This window comes from Manacus candei, unplaced genomic scaffold, assembly GCF_025592945.1.
Source record: "Manacus candei isolate 608988 ecotype Guabito, Panama unplaced genomic scaffold, ASM2559294v1 h1tg000014l, whole genome shotgun sequence".
In the NCBI taxonomy this organism is placed as follows: domain Eukaryota; kingdom Metazoa; phylum Chordata; class Aves; order Passeriformes; family Pipridae; genus Manacus; species Manacus candei.
Window position 1 is genome coordinate 79,119,025 of NW_026138062.1, and position 17,443 is coordinate 79,136,467.

The window sequence follows — 17,443 nt, forward strand, 5'->3', positions numbered from 1 at the left end:
GCTTTACTCTTAGTCTTACTCTCCTGCTTGAAACTAAGAAAATGTTGTTCCTAGCAAGACCATTGTGGGAATGCAAGGTTGGAAAAGATGGAAAAACTGCACATAAAAAGAAAGGGAAGAAAGCAGAAAAGGGGGAACCCATAAAAATAAAATTTTCCCGTTCACTTTACTCTGATCCTTTCTTTCCTGTCTTTTATCTAATCGTTTTATTGCATCACAAATAAATTGTTAAATAAAAAAAAATATTTCTAACAAATACATGCACTTAAAACAGAGTTAGCGCCCTATGTAAAAAGATCATAAAAGCTTATAAAGTTGCTTTATTTTATTCATATTACAGAACTGCCACGTATAATTTGGTAATTTTAGCTGTCTTTGATCATCAGAGATGAAGATTTATCTATCATAAAGGCTAATTACTGCTATCATCTTCCATAGGCAGTGGTCTCTATAGGCCCTGCCTGTACTTTTTGATGGAAAGAAGAGGGCCAGCCTTTGATGATTTCAGACTTGTCTCATCAAAGGGCCAGTGGGGCACTACCCTTAATGTGTTCTCTTCTGAAGGGACAGTAGGAGCACTGGTATCTGCTTTACACCACAAAAATCCACCGAGGAAGATCTGTTAAAACAAAGACATCCTTTGTTGGCGATACAGACACAGACTTGTGATCATTTCAGAGGAAAAAAGTTAGGGGAGTAAAAAAAAAAAAAGGAAGTCACGAATATTGGAATTTCCCCTCCTCATCAGGATCTGCCTCTCACCAACCTTTGTGACCTTTCTGCAAGTAATTAGCATGCTCTGTGATTCTGCTACTAGCAATATCCTCAGCTGAGGAGTCTAATGCTATTAACATGCTGCTTAAAAAAAAAAAAAAAAAAAGGAGGGATGTGTGGAATGGAGAGAGATTTGAAAAGTATGGAACATTTAACTGCAAAATAAACCAAGCACTTTCTCTCATTAAATATAGCCAGAATTCAGGACATCACTGATTGGTTTTAAATCTTGCAGATGAAAAGAAATGAGTGAACAAAGAGGCTGAACTAAGCTGTTATAAACAAAACATTCAAATACTCCACAAAAATAGTTTCAAAAATCTAAATTACCTCTAATTCCTGAAGAAATTAAGTAACTAATGTCATCTTGTTTGGGTTATTTAATTATCTGATAGAAATAAAAAAGCAGGGAGCATGGCTGAATCAAAGAAAAGAAAGATTGGCTTTTTGTCTCACAGTGAGACACACAGCTTAGTTGTTAATAATAAAATGCTATAAGCCATATGTTTCTTGTGGTTTTCTTTTAAGCTTGAAATTAGAATGTGCTAATTAGAGTGTGGGCCACATATAAAAATCCAGCACTCCAGTGCAATTGTGCCTGTATGAGGACTACATTGTTGATGACTAGAAGACTGGTGCTATAATTATCTTACAATCCAAGAAGTAATTCACCTTAGTAATTTTTGACTATATCAAGAGACTGGTTCACAAATCACTTAATTGCTTTTTGTGCATTTTATGCTGCAATTTACTGTATATGAGTAAAGTGACTTGTGTACCAATATTATATAAATTGTGTTACGTTTACCAACCTTTCAAATCACAGTGTGGTAACTAACAACACTCTGTTTCAGAGAGTTCATTTCTCAGGACTCTAAAGACCTCAGGAGATGTGAAGTAGACAATGGTTCCAGCTGAGAGCAAAGAGCATATATTCAAAAAAGGAACCATGAAAAGCTTCCCACAAAGCCAGTAGGTAAAATAATCTTGCCAGTTAAAGATCATTCCCACAAACTGCAAAACCCATATTTACCCTTCAGGAAAAAAAGAAAAGGAAAAAAAATAAAAACAGGGAAGCTGAGATGTGAATTGCACAAGAGAGAGAAAATCCAGTAAAGTACAAAACACTTTCTAGTGTGCTTTTTTGTGTGTTCCCTGAAATGATGACATTATACTCATTATGGAGTATGCATCATACTGTTACTTCCAGACAGACAGATGCCACTGTGTGAAACATACTGGTCAACAGATTCATTGTGGAACTTTTCACCAGAATGTTGATGAAAAATTGAGGTTTCTGTGAAAGAGGGTGTTTTTAAGGGGGACGCTGGGAAGTCAATTTTTAGGAATTGATATTGCTCCAAATTGCACAGATCTCAGACATTTATTTTCCAATGCAGAGAGAAGTCTTTTTCCTTGTTCTGTTTGATGTGCAACCTGTATGATACCAAAGGTGCTGTGGTGCTTTACAGGAATTTATATAAAGAGCACATAATGGTCAGGAGTTTGCATTCTATTTGGGTTGGTACTACTGCAACCTGACAGTCAAAGTAAAATCCCACCTTTGTGTGATTTCTCCCTTCTGCCTCATTTCTTTTCTTCATGTCATCCAACACTAGATATTGTCTTCAGTAACCGAGTTTGCTTTGACCAAACTTCCTCCAACATGATTTCAGAGAAGCCCAGAATTGTTAGTGTTGGAAGGGACCTCCTGAGATCATCTCATCCAAACCCCCTGCCAAGGCTGGGTCACCCAGAGTAGGTGACACAGGAATGTGCCCAGGTGGGTTTTTAATGTCTCCAGAGGGGGAGAACCCACACCCTCCCTGGGCAGCCTGTCCAGTGCTCTGCCACCCTCACTGTATAGTTCTTCCTCATGCTGAGTTGGAACATTTTGTGGTTTAGTTTATGGTCATTGCTCCTCATCCTGTTGCTTGGCACCACTGAGAAGAGTCTGGCACCATCCTCGACATCCACCTTTGAGATACCTTTATGTGTTGATGAGATCCCCTCTCAGTTTTCTCTTCTCTAGATTAAACAGCCCCAGTTCCTGCAGTCTCTCCTCATACAAGAGATGCTCCAGCCCCTTATTCATCTTTATGGCCTCTGCTGGAGCCTCTCCAGTAGCTCCAGGTCTGTCTTGTACCGAGGAGCCCAGAACTGGATATAACACTCCAGATGGGGCCTCACTAGGGCTGATTAGAGGGGTGGGATCACCTCCCTCAACCTGCTGGCAACACTCTTCCTAGTGCACCCCAGGATCCCCTTGGTTCTCCTGGCCACAAGGGCACACTGCTGGCTCAGTTTCTAATCCATTATTTAGAAGTTTGGTTCCATAATCATACACTGTTCTTTTTTCCTGGCTGTTTCCCAGATTGAAAAAAGTCCTAAAGCTGTATTTTTCTACCATCAAATTCCTTATCTGCTTTAGTGCCTACAATTAGATTACAAACTGAAAATAAACCCAAAATCTCAACCAGTGTCTATTTTTCACTGGTCTACATGGATTTTCCATAGACTAACAAAATATATTCTGTAGTTGCTCTCTGTTAATACTTTACTAATTTATTACCATTAATTTGGAGTGGTTTATTAAAATGTAAATAGAGCATGAAACTATATTTGATCTAAAATCTGCTGAAGATCATGAATTTCCAATCACATTTTTGAGAAAGCCTTGGTATCCAAAACCAGTCCCTTTGCAGTCACTATCTACCTGGGCTTGATCTATACAAATTTCAAGAGGATTTTTCAGTATTTTAGTCAAATATATTGACTGATGAAGATGATGATAATAACCTTCACATTTGCTTTAAACAGAGATTTGCAGCAAATAAATGTAGAAGCTGCCTGTGGTAGCAAGTGCCCTGAGCAATTAGCATAAATTGTCACATGAATGCTAAAATGGAAATGTAATATTGCAAAAGATGAGAAATAATTAATAGCTTTACACTGAAAGCCAAGGGAAATTCACATCTTTAGCTACATATTTTATTCAAATTAAAATTGCATTAGTAACAACATAAGTAGAATGATTTATCTTTTTTCCAGAGGTCAACCATTTCTTATGACAATGAGATTAACTTGTGTCATATTTGAGAGGAATCTACCTTATATCACTTTTGGGGGTAAAACACTTTCCTGATTATATACTGTATCATGAAGCAGTTGTGTTTGTGCAAGGTAAAGATATGTAGGTATCTCCTAACAAAGATACAAACTTCTGCCAGTAAATCCCATCTTACTGTACTTTTAACTGTTATTTGCTATATGAAGCCTTCACTACATGGAAACTTCATCTATGGGATGAGGTTTTTCACTGCCATGAAACAGAGATTTAATATTTATAATTACACTGGCAGTTGCTATTTAAACTTTGGCTGGTCAACAGCAGCCTGCAAGCTCTAATTTTCGAGTCAGCTGGGAGGCACATTCATTTCACCTGTACATCATGGAAAGTCCATAGTTTTAGCAGATTCTGGGACAACTTTTCCTTATTTTTTGTGCTCATTTCTTGGTATCCTGTCTCACCCTTGCCAGCATGTCAAACTATTACTTTCCCTACTTAATGATACATAGACCCAAACTAGAACAACAGTAGGTTTGGCCACACTCGAGTACCTGTGAGTGTGAGACTTCTGTCAGCTTTTGACTGTTTTTCTTTAATTCTCCTGCCTTGCAGATAAGAATTTAATTACTATCTAGACTTAGAGTCTGAAGAGGGATGAGGTCTTTTTTTTTTTTTTTTTTTTGGTGTGTTTCTTGTGTTTCTTGTTTCTGATATAGCTGATTTCTGTTGCTGGAAACCTGCCCAACCTGACTTAAGTCTATCCCTGCCTCCCCACGTTATCTTATACATCATATTTACCTATTCTTACTCAAAAATGCAAATGTCATTAGCCATATAGATATACTGTTAACATTTTTTTGGGGAACACCTGATTATCATATGTTCATAGTATTTAAAATTACATCATAAACTAAATCCAAAGTTATACTCAGCCCTGGTACCATATGTTTCTACCAACACTACTTTTATTCCTTCCTTCTTAAATGACCTGTCATTTCTACAGTCTATTGTTACAGTATTATTTTTCTTACAGAGCATAATTTTATTCTTTTTAGCCCTTGTTTCCCTTCAGTGAGACCCTTTTTAAATAGCTTTTGTCCATCTGTGGGTCTTAAAGAAAATATTTATAGGTATTGTAGTAATGGTGTCCATACATGTCAGATAGCAAGAGGTAAAAAGGAGTACTAAGGGTTAGCTAGGGAGAAAAAAAAACCCAACTCATGAAAACTAATACAACTGAAAATGAAACAGCTGAATGTGTGGTCCCTTTTTGTTTAACAGGGTGAGGAGACATCTGCTAGATAGCTGAGATGAGAATCTGTCTAAAAGGAAGATAATCCTTATATTATTTAATGCCTCAGCAAGTAGTGTTTTCTTTTGCAGAACACCACAAAGACAACAGGCTTTGACAGTTGTAGTTCAATTTTGAGTGTCAACACTTGATGTGATTAACAGCCATGATTATGCTCTACTACAAGCCCATGAGGTCTTTTGATAGTACTTCTTAAATATTTCCTTTTCTCAATTTATAGCCTGTATACAGTGTCCCTACAGGGACATTTCCTTCGTGTGCAATTTTCATCCACACAGGAAGGTGAGCATTCATTTTTTTATTAGTGTAATCTATGAACTTGCTTGACTATCATGTTATAACAAATGCACGCTTTGTATTTTGCTACTTTATAATATATATTAGTTACCATCACCCTTCCTGGCTGGAACAGTGAAATAACAAAGCTTGTATGCTCAGGAGGAGAAACAGCTGATGGAATTAGGCTTGTCTCTATCACAGTGTTGTTCATGTGCAAAAAAATATATATATGTTTGAAGGTCTGATTCCTTTAATGGATATGACTGAAACCGCAAGAAATGTTTTGTCTGCTCACAGTTCTGAATGTCTTTTCACTCATTTTCTTTGAGAGTTTTCGTGTCTGCACTCCTACACTGTGCTTTGCTTTAGCTGTTTGGCTGGTTTTCTGGTTTTTCTTGATCCCAAAAAGGAAAAAAAAATAAAAATTAAGAAAATACTCCCTCTGTTATGCACCCACGCAGATGCTGCTCTCAATCAAATAACATCCAACTCATGGACACGTTGCTGAAACCTGATCCTGTGAAACATTTTGGGCTGTGTCCCTCAGGCAGTACTTAGGCCACTGGGTCATCTATTCTTGGGAGCTTCCATAACTTTGCCTGAGCAGATCCTCTGTCAGCTCTCTGCCTTTTCCTCGCTCTGAATCAGAAGGTGGACATTAAATGGAACTACCTCAGTGAGATGACACACTTTGAGAGCTCTCGCTCTGACTAGCATATTATGGCTTACAGTTCTGTGTCTCACCACTTTGGCAGAGCATGGGAAGCTGGGCAATGCAATATTAATCAGCACTCAGCAACGTTGTCACCATACACAGACCAAAACAATGTTACTTTGCCTCAGTTCTGCAGACTGCAGCGTGAATTGCCACCCTTTTGTACACTCAGCGTAATATTTTCATTTCTTTCCCATGTTTTTTGTGAGAACTCAAAGAAAGGTGAATTTTTGTCACTGTGTGTTTATGATTATTATCTTTATATTTGTATCAACATAATTCCACTGTTTATTTGATGCTGGTTAGCTCAAAACCTTATTCTTTGAAATGCTAATCGTTAAGACAAAGTTTACTGAGGCTGCTGAATAATGATGTATCATTATCTTCAGGTCTTTCTTTGAATGAGTCAAAACTGCAAACTGCACAGACATTTACAAACATAATGTTTTAATAGGGTTCCTGGCACTACCCTTGATGTGTATAGATGAATTAGATGAGATTCTTTGCCTTTGTAGATTGTCTTTTGCTCTCTCTGACTCTGAGTTGCCTCATGTAACCTTTCTAGAGGGTCTGAGCAATGAATATGGCTTGAACCAGCACTTGAAGTGCTGGGAGAAAAAGGTAGGCACAGCCTATTGTGTCTGCCCATCCCAGAGTTGATGGATGATGCTGGCCTTCTTATCTGAACTTTCACGTATCCTCCAGAACTTCCAAGGACCACAAAGACCAAGTATAACAAAGGATTTTGTCAGAATGATAAAGATAGCATAAGCATCTCTATTTTGCTTCCTAGATATGTTTTGCCACTCTCAAGCACTAAAGATCATGTTGATAGCTCTATGCCACAATCAAAATCCCACTGTGTTTTTTGGGAATGTGGTATCCCTTAAGTTGTACAATAGACAGTTGAGAAGAACTCCAGTCAATATTTTGCAGACAACTGTCATCTGAGGAAAATCTTTATAATTACAACTTTTCTTTTTCTTTTGAGTCATTTTGCTTGTAAAAGGGGACCAACTTGGAACTTTGTAACTTGTATTTTGCAGACAGGCAAGGTAGTAAGGCCATCAATGTTTCACATCTGCCTGGGAAGGTGTTAAAAGCATTCTGCTGGAAGGGTATTATTTACTCCTTTCTCTCACCCTTCTCTTTTGCAAATAAAAGCTATAGAAAGGTTATTTTTAATTGGTTACCATTCCACAGGGATCAGAACATTTTGTGTTGCAATATTTATGACAGAAGGTAGCTAATGCTCACACTATCAGTAATGGATATTCCCTTCCTAAGCAACTTATTTCCTTCTACTGCATCTAATGCTATCAGCCTTGTACAGAAGACAGTCCCCAGTATTTTATATAAAATTTTTATTTAAAACCTAAGCTTAGTTTTAGTTCAACAGATCATGCCCACAAGAATTATAAATGAGTTCTAAGTGGGTTAGGATTTGTTTGGTTGGTTTTTTTTTTTTAATCATCTCCACATAGAAAATCTGCTTTTGATCTTGAGAGTGTGAGCCAGTCAATATTTTCCTTAAATAACTTTTTTAGTTGTGAAATTATTTGAATACCGAATATAATGAAATGGGTGAAAACTCATGTAAACACCAAATTTTACATTTTTGTGTTTAAACCCAGTTGTATGCCAGCAGTGCTTACTTTGGTAAAATGCACCCAAAGTGCTCTATCTTTCCACGTGGTGCATATTTTACCCTGAACAGAGCAATGAAAGATTTGAAGCTGGTCTCTTGCTCTATAAAGTAGCTGCAATTTCTTTATGAAACAGTAGTGACACAGCAAGCCTCCACACTCCTTTGAGCTATGCTAATAGAAAGATTTCTTGGCTATATATTGGAGAGTGGTGGGCATAAGAAAATGATGCAGAATGCAACAGTAATGAACATTTTAAAAAAATTCTTACTGGCACACTTTGGGCATAAAAATCTCAAATTTGTATTATTTCTTATTTCCAACAATCTGTCTCTTTGTTTGAAGGCTGGGTGTCACTGTTTCATCCAAGGGTAGGCAGTGCCAGTGGCCTGGATCTAAGGGAGCTTAGGCTACATCCATTTGGATGAGCCACAGCCACTGTGTGTGCTGCCAGCCCAATCCAACAGCAAAACAAAAGAAACCAAACACTTGGTTTGGGGTTTTAAACACTCACAGTTGTTCCAGGTCAAGCAAAACACTTCAGTCTTTTTGTTTTTCCTTTTAGCTAGTGTATTTGTAGAGGGTGGAAATCTATTTCAGTTTGGTAAACATCAGTTCCCTTTCCCATGCCCTCCCTGCTACGGAATTCTTTCCTTACCAAGCCCTGCTCATAAGACCTAACTATTGGCCTCTGCACAGTGCAATTCATGAAGGAATAATCAGCATTAATACCCTACCAGCTTGCTGTTTGTCCAACCGTCCCACGAATTTCTCCAGCACTTAAATTTCTTCCAGTAATGGCCCTAAAGCACTTACATCCATGTTCCAAAGCTGCTTTAAAACTCCAGACCGAGCTGCCCCCTGCTTGAAGGAGGACCCTGGCAGCCAAACTCAGGAAGAATCCAGCTGAAGCTGGGACTGTGAACTGGGGGGGATAAATCAAATACCAACTGCCCACTACCTCAGACTCACCAGCACACATGACCTCCTGTATTCAAGTCCCTGCCTCACCTGATCTCGGGCAGGGAGTTCAGTTTTCTCAGAAAAATGCCCTAATGTTTAGTCTACTTTGGAATGACTAAATCTCACTGGTCAAAGCAATTTCAGTCTGCTTAAACCTTTTAACAGTGACACGTTACCTCATATCCATCAGTGCTACCAATGTTAGTTAAATAGCTACTACTCTTGCTACTCTCACACATTTCTCTACAAATAAACTGTACTTTTATTCCCTGATATGCTTTTGAAACTTTGATAATGTCTACATGAACTACATTTAAACCAGCTCTGACCAATGTTTTTCCAGTCTTAAAAACATATCATAACAGATTCAAGGTAGCCTAATACAGCACTTCCAGCTTTCTTGCTCAAGCTTATTTAATCAAAAAGTCCATTGCTTCTCATTATTTCTCCACATTCACTGGCAACCACAAGTACAGCTCATTGTCTCATTTTTGCAACCTATTTCAGAGATTACAAACTGAGACCACAGACTGCTGTAACGTACCATTCTATCTTGTCCAAATAAGCTCAGTTCTTTCACTTCTTGCTAATAGGATGTGTTTTCTAAATGCCTGATCACACATAAGAATGCCATTCACACAGAAGAAAGAATAACTGGCACAGAAAACACAAGTGCAGACAAAAATTTATGAGTAGAATGGCATTAATTGCACCTGAAAAGGTGCAAGTCAGTTGTTAAGCTAATTAAAAGTAATGGTATATACACAAAGAAAAATGTGTACTGGCTCAAAATTTACTGGTTGTGTTGAAGACACGATGGAAAACAAATTTATATTATTTTAAATGGTCTGTGTGTCAATGAAATTGTCTTTATGTGCATCCAAAGCAAAGTATGTTATAGAAATTATCTGTAGAGATTTAACTTTTTTCTTGTGAATATGTGGTTCTGTATAGCCCACAGAGGGGGCTGAAGCAAAGCAAATATAACAGGGATCAACAAAGAACTTACTGTGCTTTTAAGGTATATATATGTATAAACATAAATATAATTGCTGCTTTATATATATATATAAAACTTTCCCAGTAATTATTTTCTTGGTGCTCTTATGATAAAGAAGCCACAGAAAACAAAACCATGATAGATTCTGTGAAAATGTAACTGCTATCACAGAACACATTAGTCTATGATTATCCTGTATCACTTCATCAGGAATCAATTATCACCTCAAAAACAAATGATACAACTTTCTGTATATGCTACACCACGATGGCTCTGCATTTTCACAATAAAAACCTAACAGTAACTAAATACTGGGAGATTATTTCTTTTCAGATGCCTTGCAAAGCTGATAGTAAACTATAATTGTTGTATTGCATGACTATATACCAGCAAAAATCTTAAAATACAATAGAGAATCAGAAAAGAAAAACACATAACTCTAGTGGAGACACAGGCTAAAAGGAGTTCACTATATAGGCTATTTTACTTTATTTCAACTTTTTTCTGGTACCTCAAAAACTTACAATTTACTATTACCAGCACACCTGACAAAGAAGTCAACAATTAACACACTAAACATCAAAACTGACTAATAAACCTTAACAAATATAATAAATAGCAGGGGACTTTGGCAAAAGGGTTAGTTCTCTGTATGAAGACATGCACACAAGGAAGGGAATAGCCAACCAGCCCCTAAGCTAGCTTACTGTTTTGTACACAAAATAGCTGCATAGACAAAATTCTCTTAGTGACTCGTGTCAAATGTACCTCACTATTCTGTCAGAAATTCACTATTTGCGTATTTTTGAAATACACTGTGCTGACAACGATCCTAATCAGTGTCTGTGAACTGCCATATTTCTTTTCTGCAAGAAAAGTACAAGCTATCCCTACTGCCAATCAGCAGCAGCCAAACTGTTGAGAACAACACTACTGCGTGCTGGAAGTAAAAATAAAAAGAAGCACACGAGATAAGAAAAAAAAGTAGTGGACAACAGTAGATGGGGAAGGTCAAAGATCTGAATGCTTTGTGGTATGACACAAGTACCAAGTGACATTTTAGTGTCTGAGTTATAAAGAAAGAAAAGAAAGCAATCGGATTTTGTCATGTCCAGGGTGATCTTTACCAAAACTTAAAATAGTTAGATCTCACAGTCAGTTAAAAGAAGCTTATTTTCTCTGCAGGGAATGTGTAGGTTTCTAGCTTAATATGCCTGCAGGCTAAGACTGATAATGCTGCTTCAGAGAGCGGGCAAATATTATAAAATTCTAGTTAATTTCAATTTAAAAAATCATTGATTTTACAATTCTGGCGAAAACATGCCTTCCGAACTCCATTGTCACTAAGACAACTTTTGTGCTTATTTCCTTGAGAACTATGTACAATTTGATCCCAGGATTCCGAGGACAGCGTGCCTGAGAGCTGGAATTCCTGAGACCTTCTGCTTGCTGTCAGCCCTTTGGGATGCCAGCTGGCAGCAGTGCAGAGTGCTCATGCAAGATGCCCCCCCCCCGGCTTCCTTGTGGAAATGTACCCAGAGCAACGTGTTCCTCTGGAACCGGGGGGCTGGCAATTCCTAACTGCTCAAGTCGTGGGGTTTGGGGACTGCTTGTCAAACCGAGGACAATTCCTAGCAGTTTCTAAGGTATTATTCATCGATTTATTAAAAAAAGAGCCCATAATGTGTCCTGTTGTGATAGCAGAGGATTAGCTGCATCCAGGTACGTCTCCTGGCCCTACTGCGCAGTTTGGGCTTCATATCTCATCCTTCGTGGTTGTTGAAGTGACATGGGGAAACAAACCCCAAATCTCACGAAGAGTATAGAAGCAGGTGTGTTTTATTCCGGCGCCGGGTGCATGGGGAATAAATTCGCCTGCCACGCACACTTATTGCCCCGGATCAGCTTCCTTTATGCCATACAAAGTTACCTGTGCATTGGTTGTGTTACATATGCATTGGTTGTGTTACATATGCATTACTGTGTCAGTAAGCTCCTGAAAACTGGGAGGGGAAATCATTAACACACAGCACTCCTATAACACCACCTCGGAACTCCCCTCGGAGTCTTCACTGAGGGGTCTTTTGGATGAAGTAAAACGTCTTCCTCGGTTCTGAACTCATCACCTTTGCAAAGAACTGCTGAGCTGGCTCCGGCTGTTCACCTCACCAGGGGTTTCAGCTTGTCTCTTCCTCCCAAAGCCCCTCTTTATCAAGCTTCAAGGTCTCTCTCAAAGCTCCCTATCAAACTCTAAGGTCTTTGTTTCTTCCAGAGCCCTCTTGTAAATTTAACCATACCCTGTCTGTAAGTTAGCGTAAGCAAGCAAGGCCCTATTCTAAAGTCAACACCATTCTGTCTAAAAATTAGCTCTAGTAAGCAACTAATGCTGCAGCCTTTTGTCATCACTTTATATTTTGATCACTCCTTATCAGAAGCCTGTTTGAACTGGCATAGCACACGAGGAGTCGAGTACTTATGACACATTCGGAGAGGCCCGGCCTCGGAGGGACACCTTAAGAACAGAAACGAGCCCATGAGAAACTTAGACTGCAATTTGTGTGAGACAGTTCAGAGCTGAGACACAGAGATGGCAGCACTTGGCTGGGCCAACAATTTCGTCTGTCTGGGGGCAAAGGAAATTTTGAAATTTCTAGCTCTGTTTCAGGCAGCTTTTCTCCACAGGATGTATCTCACCCGTGCGTTGTGAAAGATGTGCTCCCACGCATTTTACAGACCATCTCTCTCACGGTTTAGTAATCTGGAGTTAAGGAAGCAGCCACACCTAAATTAGTCCCTTTATTGTCTATGTCTACTGCTTAAGGTAGACAATACATTACTAAACAAATGCAAACTATATTTTTATTCCTGGCAAAAGGCAACATACAACAAAAATGGGACTGTTTGGATTGAGGTACCAATTAGTTCCTTTCAATCATATGGAGTTTTAACATAAGCTTAAAGAGAGCCAGAATTTTGCTTACACTTGCTGACCCATATTCCTTTCTGTACCCATATACTTTTCAGTATTGCTTGTGTTAAAGCAGATTTCCTAAAACAATAAAAAAGCACCCCAACCCAACCCCAGTAAACTTACCTGAGTGACAGGTATTTAGATTATAATGCAGCAAATTGAATATGTAAGAGAATTCCACAAAATACAAAGTATTGATTCAAGTCCCACATCACATATGTGGATAGCTGAACGTATCTTATTTGAGTATGCAGTGATGCAGGCATGAAATAAATATGCATAAAATGTATTTGAATCTCATGCTGAATCTTAAGCATATTTGATTTGAATATACAATTAATTATGAAGTATTGATTTGTTTCTGGGTTTGCTGTCTCTAATATAGAAATATCAATAGCAATTCAACCCAAAAAAAGTTTTGTACCCCAGACTATCAAATTTGAAGATATTTTCCACAACAATATTTCCACTATGATATAAAAATGCAGAAGTATACAGAAGCATGAAACTAAACAGTAAGTATAATTCTGTAATAAACTAGTACATATGTGAAGGGGATTGACTTGGCTTCTATGTGGAACATTTCTCAACTTTGAAAATTCTTATACATATTAATGTAGGGTGGGTTTTTTTTTCCTTTTTGCATTGAATTGTAAAGTAGTTTATAATGAGAAAATGACTCAGTTATCCCCACTTGTGCTACGTTATCTGCTGTGGGATGGAGGAGGAGTTGATAATGAATATATATATATATATGTGCACAAAATGTGGAGGATTTGATGTGGGATTTAGACAGAACACAGGCCTGGTGCTGATCACCTGCCTAAGGCTGATTTTCACCCATAGCAGAGAAGGCAGCATTAGGTATGTGAAAGCAGCAATTCCTTTGAATAATTGATGGATTCTTTGCTTTTTTGTTATTGAATCTATCTACTGGTAGGTAGGAAGATCCCACATTTTTCTTCCCTCACTATAGATGATTTCAGACAGGTGCTTTGAAAAGATGCCCTAATCCAGCTGCAGATAAAAGCTATGAAGTTAGCCAGCTGAAACAGGCAAAAGTCTCCTCAGAAACTTTCTTTTTTTACACCCCCTCCACACTCACACCCCCCCAAGGAGAATAACTGAATGGAAAGCAATCCTCTTAAACAATTATTTTAGTCACACCAATTTACTTAAAAGAAGAAAAAAAAAGAGGAAATTATAAAATACTAATGGAAACACTTTAAAATACACTGAAATGAGTGTTTTACGAATGACATTTTGTTTTAATTATATTTAAATATCACATTCTTAGAGCTCGAAATTCATTGAAAATTTGGTTGGGTTTTTTTTCATTAATAAAACGTTTTGTTCTTACAAAAAATATACCTTCAATAGTAAACAGGAAGATAAAATTACTTCCCAACTGATCCAAAGCAATTTTCCATACTTTTTGGTATTGTTCAACTATTACAGAAGCAAGCACAAGGATCAGCATTTCCCCAGTTTCACTTCTCAATGCTTATTTATTCCAATGTGATGATGGAACTGTCCTTTGATGCAACACTTTCCTATCACGTGGTGATGCCTCTTTGGTGGTGTAGTAGTTTGATTTTGACAGTACAGAACTGGCTACAGATATCCTAAAAGCAGCTCCACATAGTCTCTATATCTGCTTCTCTTTAAGGTTCCTTGACCTGTGCATCTGTAGTCAACCTGGTTTGTTTATAAGCTTCCCCAATACCAATACTCAAAACTCGCCAAGACATTAGGTACATGCTCAGAAGAAGTGAACACCTCTGTTTATTAGTTATGAACGGGATATCTTTTTCTTTTCAAAGCTAATGTTTTCAGAAACAAACTAAAAAAACTTCCTTCTGAATGTTTCCTTGGGTTTTGCCAGCCACCTGGCAACACCTTCGTTTCTCTCTTTGAGAAGCTCTCAGTCACTGCAGCAGCAGGAAATGCTGCCATTCTTGGATCTGGACTATTCAAAGGAGATGGGAGAGGTGAAGAAAGACTGGAAGAGTTCTGCTACCCACATACTTCCAGAATCATGGAATCACAGAACAGTTTGTGTTGGAAGGGACCTTTAAAGATGATCTAGGCCAACCCCCTTGCTGTGGGGGGATCTGTTATTTCTTAACTGTTACCACAGATAAAACAAATCAAACCATACACTTGGCAGAGATAAAAAGAAACGTAGCTAAAGACATCCAAATATACAACATTACAGTTTTCTGAGCCAAGAGAAAATCAAAACAATTTCTTGCTCAGAAGGATCAGAAGAGCCATTAGACAAAGGAAGAAGACAAAAGTCACTAATTTCTTTAGTCACCAACAGGTCACCAGAGCTCACAAAGATAATCAATTGGGTAAGTAAAGTATGAACAAACTAAGAAAAAACCCCCAAAATATCATGAAAAACCCGTGACCTGTAAAGGAACCCTACTTTAACTGCAGTGAACATAAATTCTTATGTCAGACACTTTATGCATAATGTAATCCAGAACTTAGAAAGGAAGACATGTTGTGCTTCAAGGCTCAAAAGGAACAGCAGAGCCACGATGATCAATATCTCTCTGCTGGAGCTCTAACAGCGGTAAGGTTACCTCAAGAAATACTAGCAACATTTCTGAGTCCTTAAACAAAGTCCCTCAAGCACTGGTATTCTGAGAAGCCTTGTGCAAACACAGGGTTTGCAAGTTTCTCTGTTCCCTTGTCAATGCATGGAATTTCTCTGTATGTTGTACTGCAGGCTGGGAATGATTTAGGAGCTCTGTTTTCTTTATTCTGGCTCTAGTGTTCAAAATGGTCAGCAAGACACCCCACCCACTTCATCAAAGCACCAGCAAATGTGCAAGCATTGATGAGAGTGAATCTCAGGCAGGTAGCTCTAGCATCTCTGATCAAGGGTTAAGTCTTTGCTAACTGTAACTCTTCTGTCTGAGTGATAATGATCACACCATTTCATCCCTGTTTTTAAATGCACTGGAAAATGTTGCTGCATGGAAGGGTTTGAACAAGAACAGCATGTGGACAAACTCTTTACAATGCTGAGCAAAAGTCTCATTGCTACATGTGCTGTCATGAATTGAGGTGGTATTCATTAACTTCACAAGCCTAAAATTGGCTAAAGCATCCAGACCCCTCGGTAGATAACATGAAACTCTGGTTAGGTCTCTGTATCAGCTGCTCTGGTCTCTCAAATAGGTGTCCCTGGCAACAAGAAGGTTTTCTTGTATTTTAGTTTCCGATGTCTTCCAGTGACAATTCAAAAGTTCGTTGAATTTTGCTAACATCTAGAGCAGAGTTGGACCGACTAAGCTGAAATCAGAGGTGCTCTGTATCTCTTGCAGTCTTTGGATGCATATTAAAGCCTTTTGCATTCTTCATTCTTTGTACATGGTCAGCTGGCCATGGATGACAGACTGTATGGAAATACAGCAGGCAATTTTAAGACTTTTATTTCTACTTTTTCTCTGAGGTCTGGCTCTTTGGTTCCTTTGTTGAAATGGATCAGATACTAATAAAACTTAAATATCCTTGCCATATCAAACCAAGTGCAAATACCTCAACTTCTTTGTGTAGGTAGTGACAAAGCAACTTCCAGCAGCAACATCTGGCTGTTTCTGTCATGCTTCCTCATGACCTCAAGATAAGGAACAGACAGAGAAAGAAAATACTAAATAAAAACCTGTTTGAATAACTGATTATAATGTGAAGGGTTTGTACTGCTGTTTGTTTCTACTCTTCCAACCCCAGTTCTTTCAGGGGCTCATGCATTGATTCAGTGAACAGCTTGAGACTCAATTGAGTGTGCATAGTGAAGTCCCTCTGTCCAGGCTTAGTAGTAATTCTTCGAGACACTTGAATGTGCCCTTTAGCCCTCAGATTTTATTTATTTATTTATTTATTCATTTGAAAACAGCACCACTTTGAATAAGTGCTAAAGCGCATGGCCTGTTGCTCCTGAAATTACAGATGGTGTAGAGGTACCAGGAGGCCATTGAACACATCAGTCTCAATTCAATGCTACTATGACTGTACTCTGGTGTGATTGACCTTGAATTTCCTTTTAGAAACACAGAGTGTGATCCACTGCTTTCCAAAGGGCTTTCCCATGATCTATGCATCAGTACAGTTTAATGACATTTAAAGTACAGGAGGTACTCAAGCACAGCACCCAAAGTAGGTTTGCAAAGTAAATATATACTTGCTTTTGGTTTATGATTTGTTCTTCATTCAGTCTTCAACTTCACGCTTCTCTCTAAGCTAAATTTTAAAATAACTATCTGTTTCTTGAAATGTTTTTGCTTTCTTTTCTCATTCCAGAAAAGCAGAAATTACAATTTTGAAAATTTCAATTCCAGCTGAGTTCCCAGTTAGCCCAACATAACTTTTTTACACTTCTCATTAGGACGACAAATGCTTTTCTTACTTGAGGTGAGTGGAACATCCCATGGTGAATGCCCAGCAGCATCCCTGAGTGAGAGATTCTCAGAGATACTAGTTTTGCAAAATTTCACATCAAGATACACAGAACAAATTATGCCTTGAGGTGGGCTAAAGAGACATAACGGTGTTTAAATATATATTGTTCCCAGAGGAAAAGGAATTTTGATACTATGGGCTTGAGGGGAAAAGCTACTGGGGCTGGAGACATGTTGTACAACATGTTATATGAATAACTCAAATCTTGAGGACCCAGTCTTGAATGTCTTCAGGAAA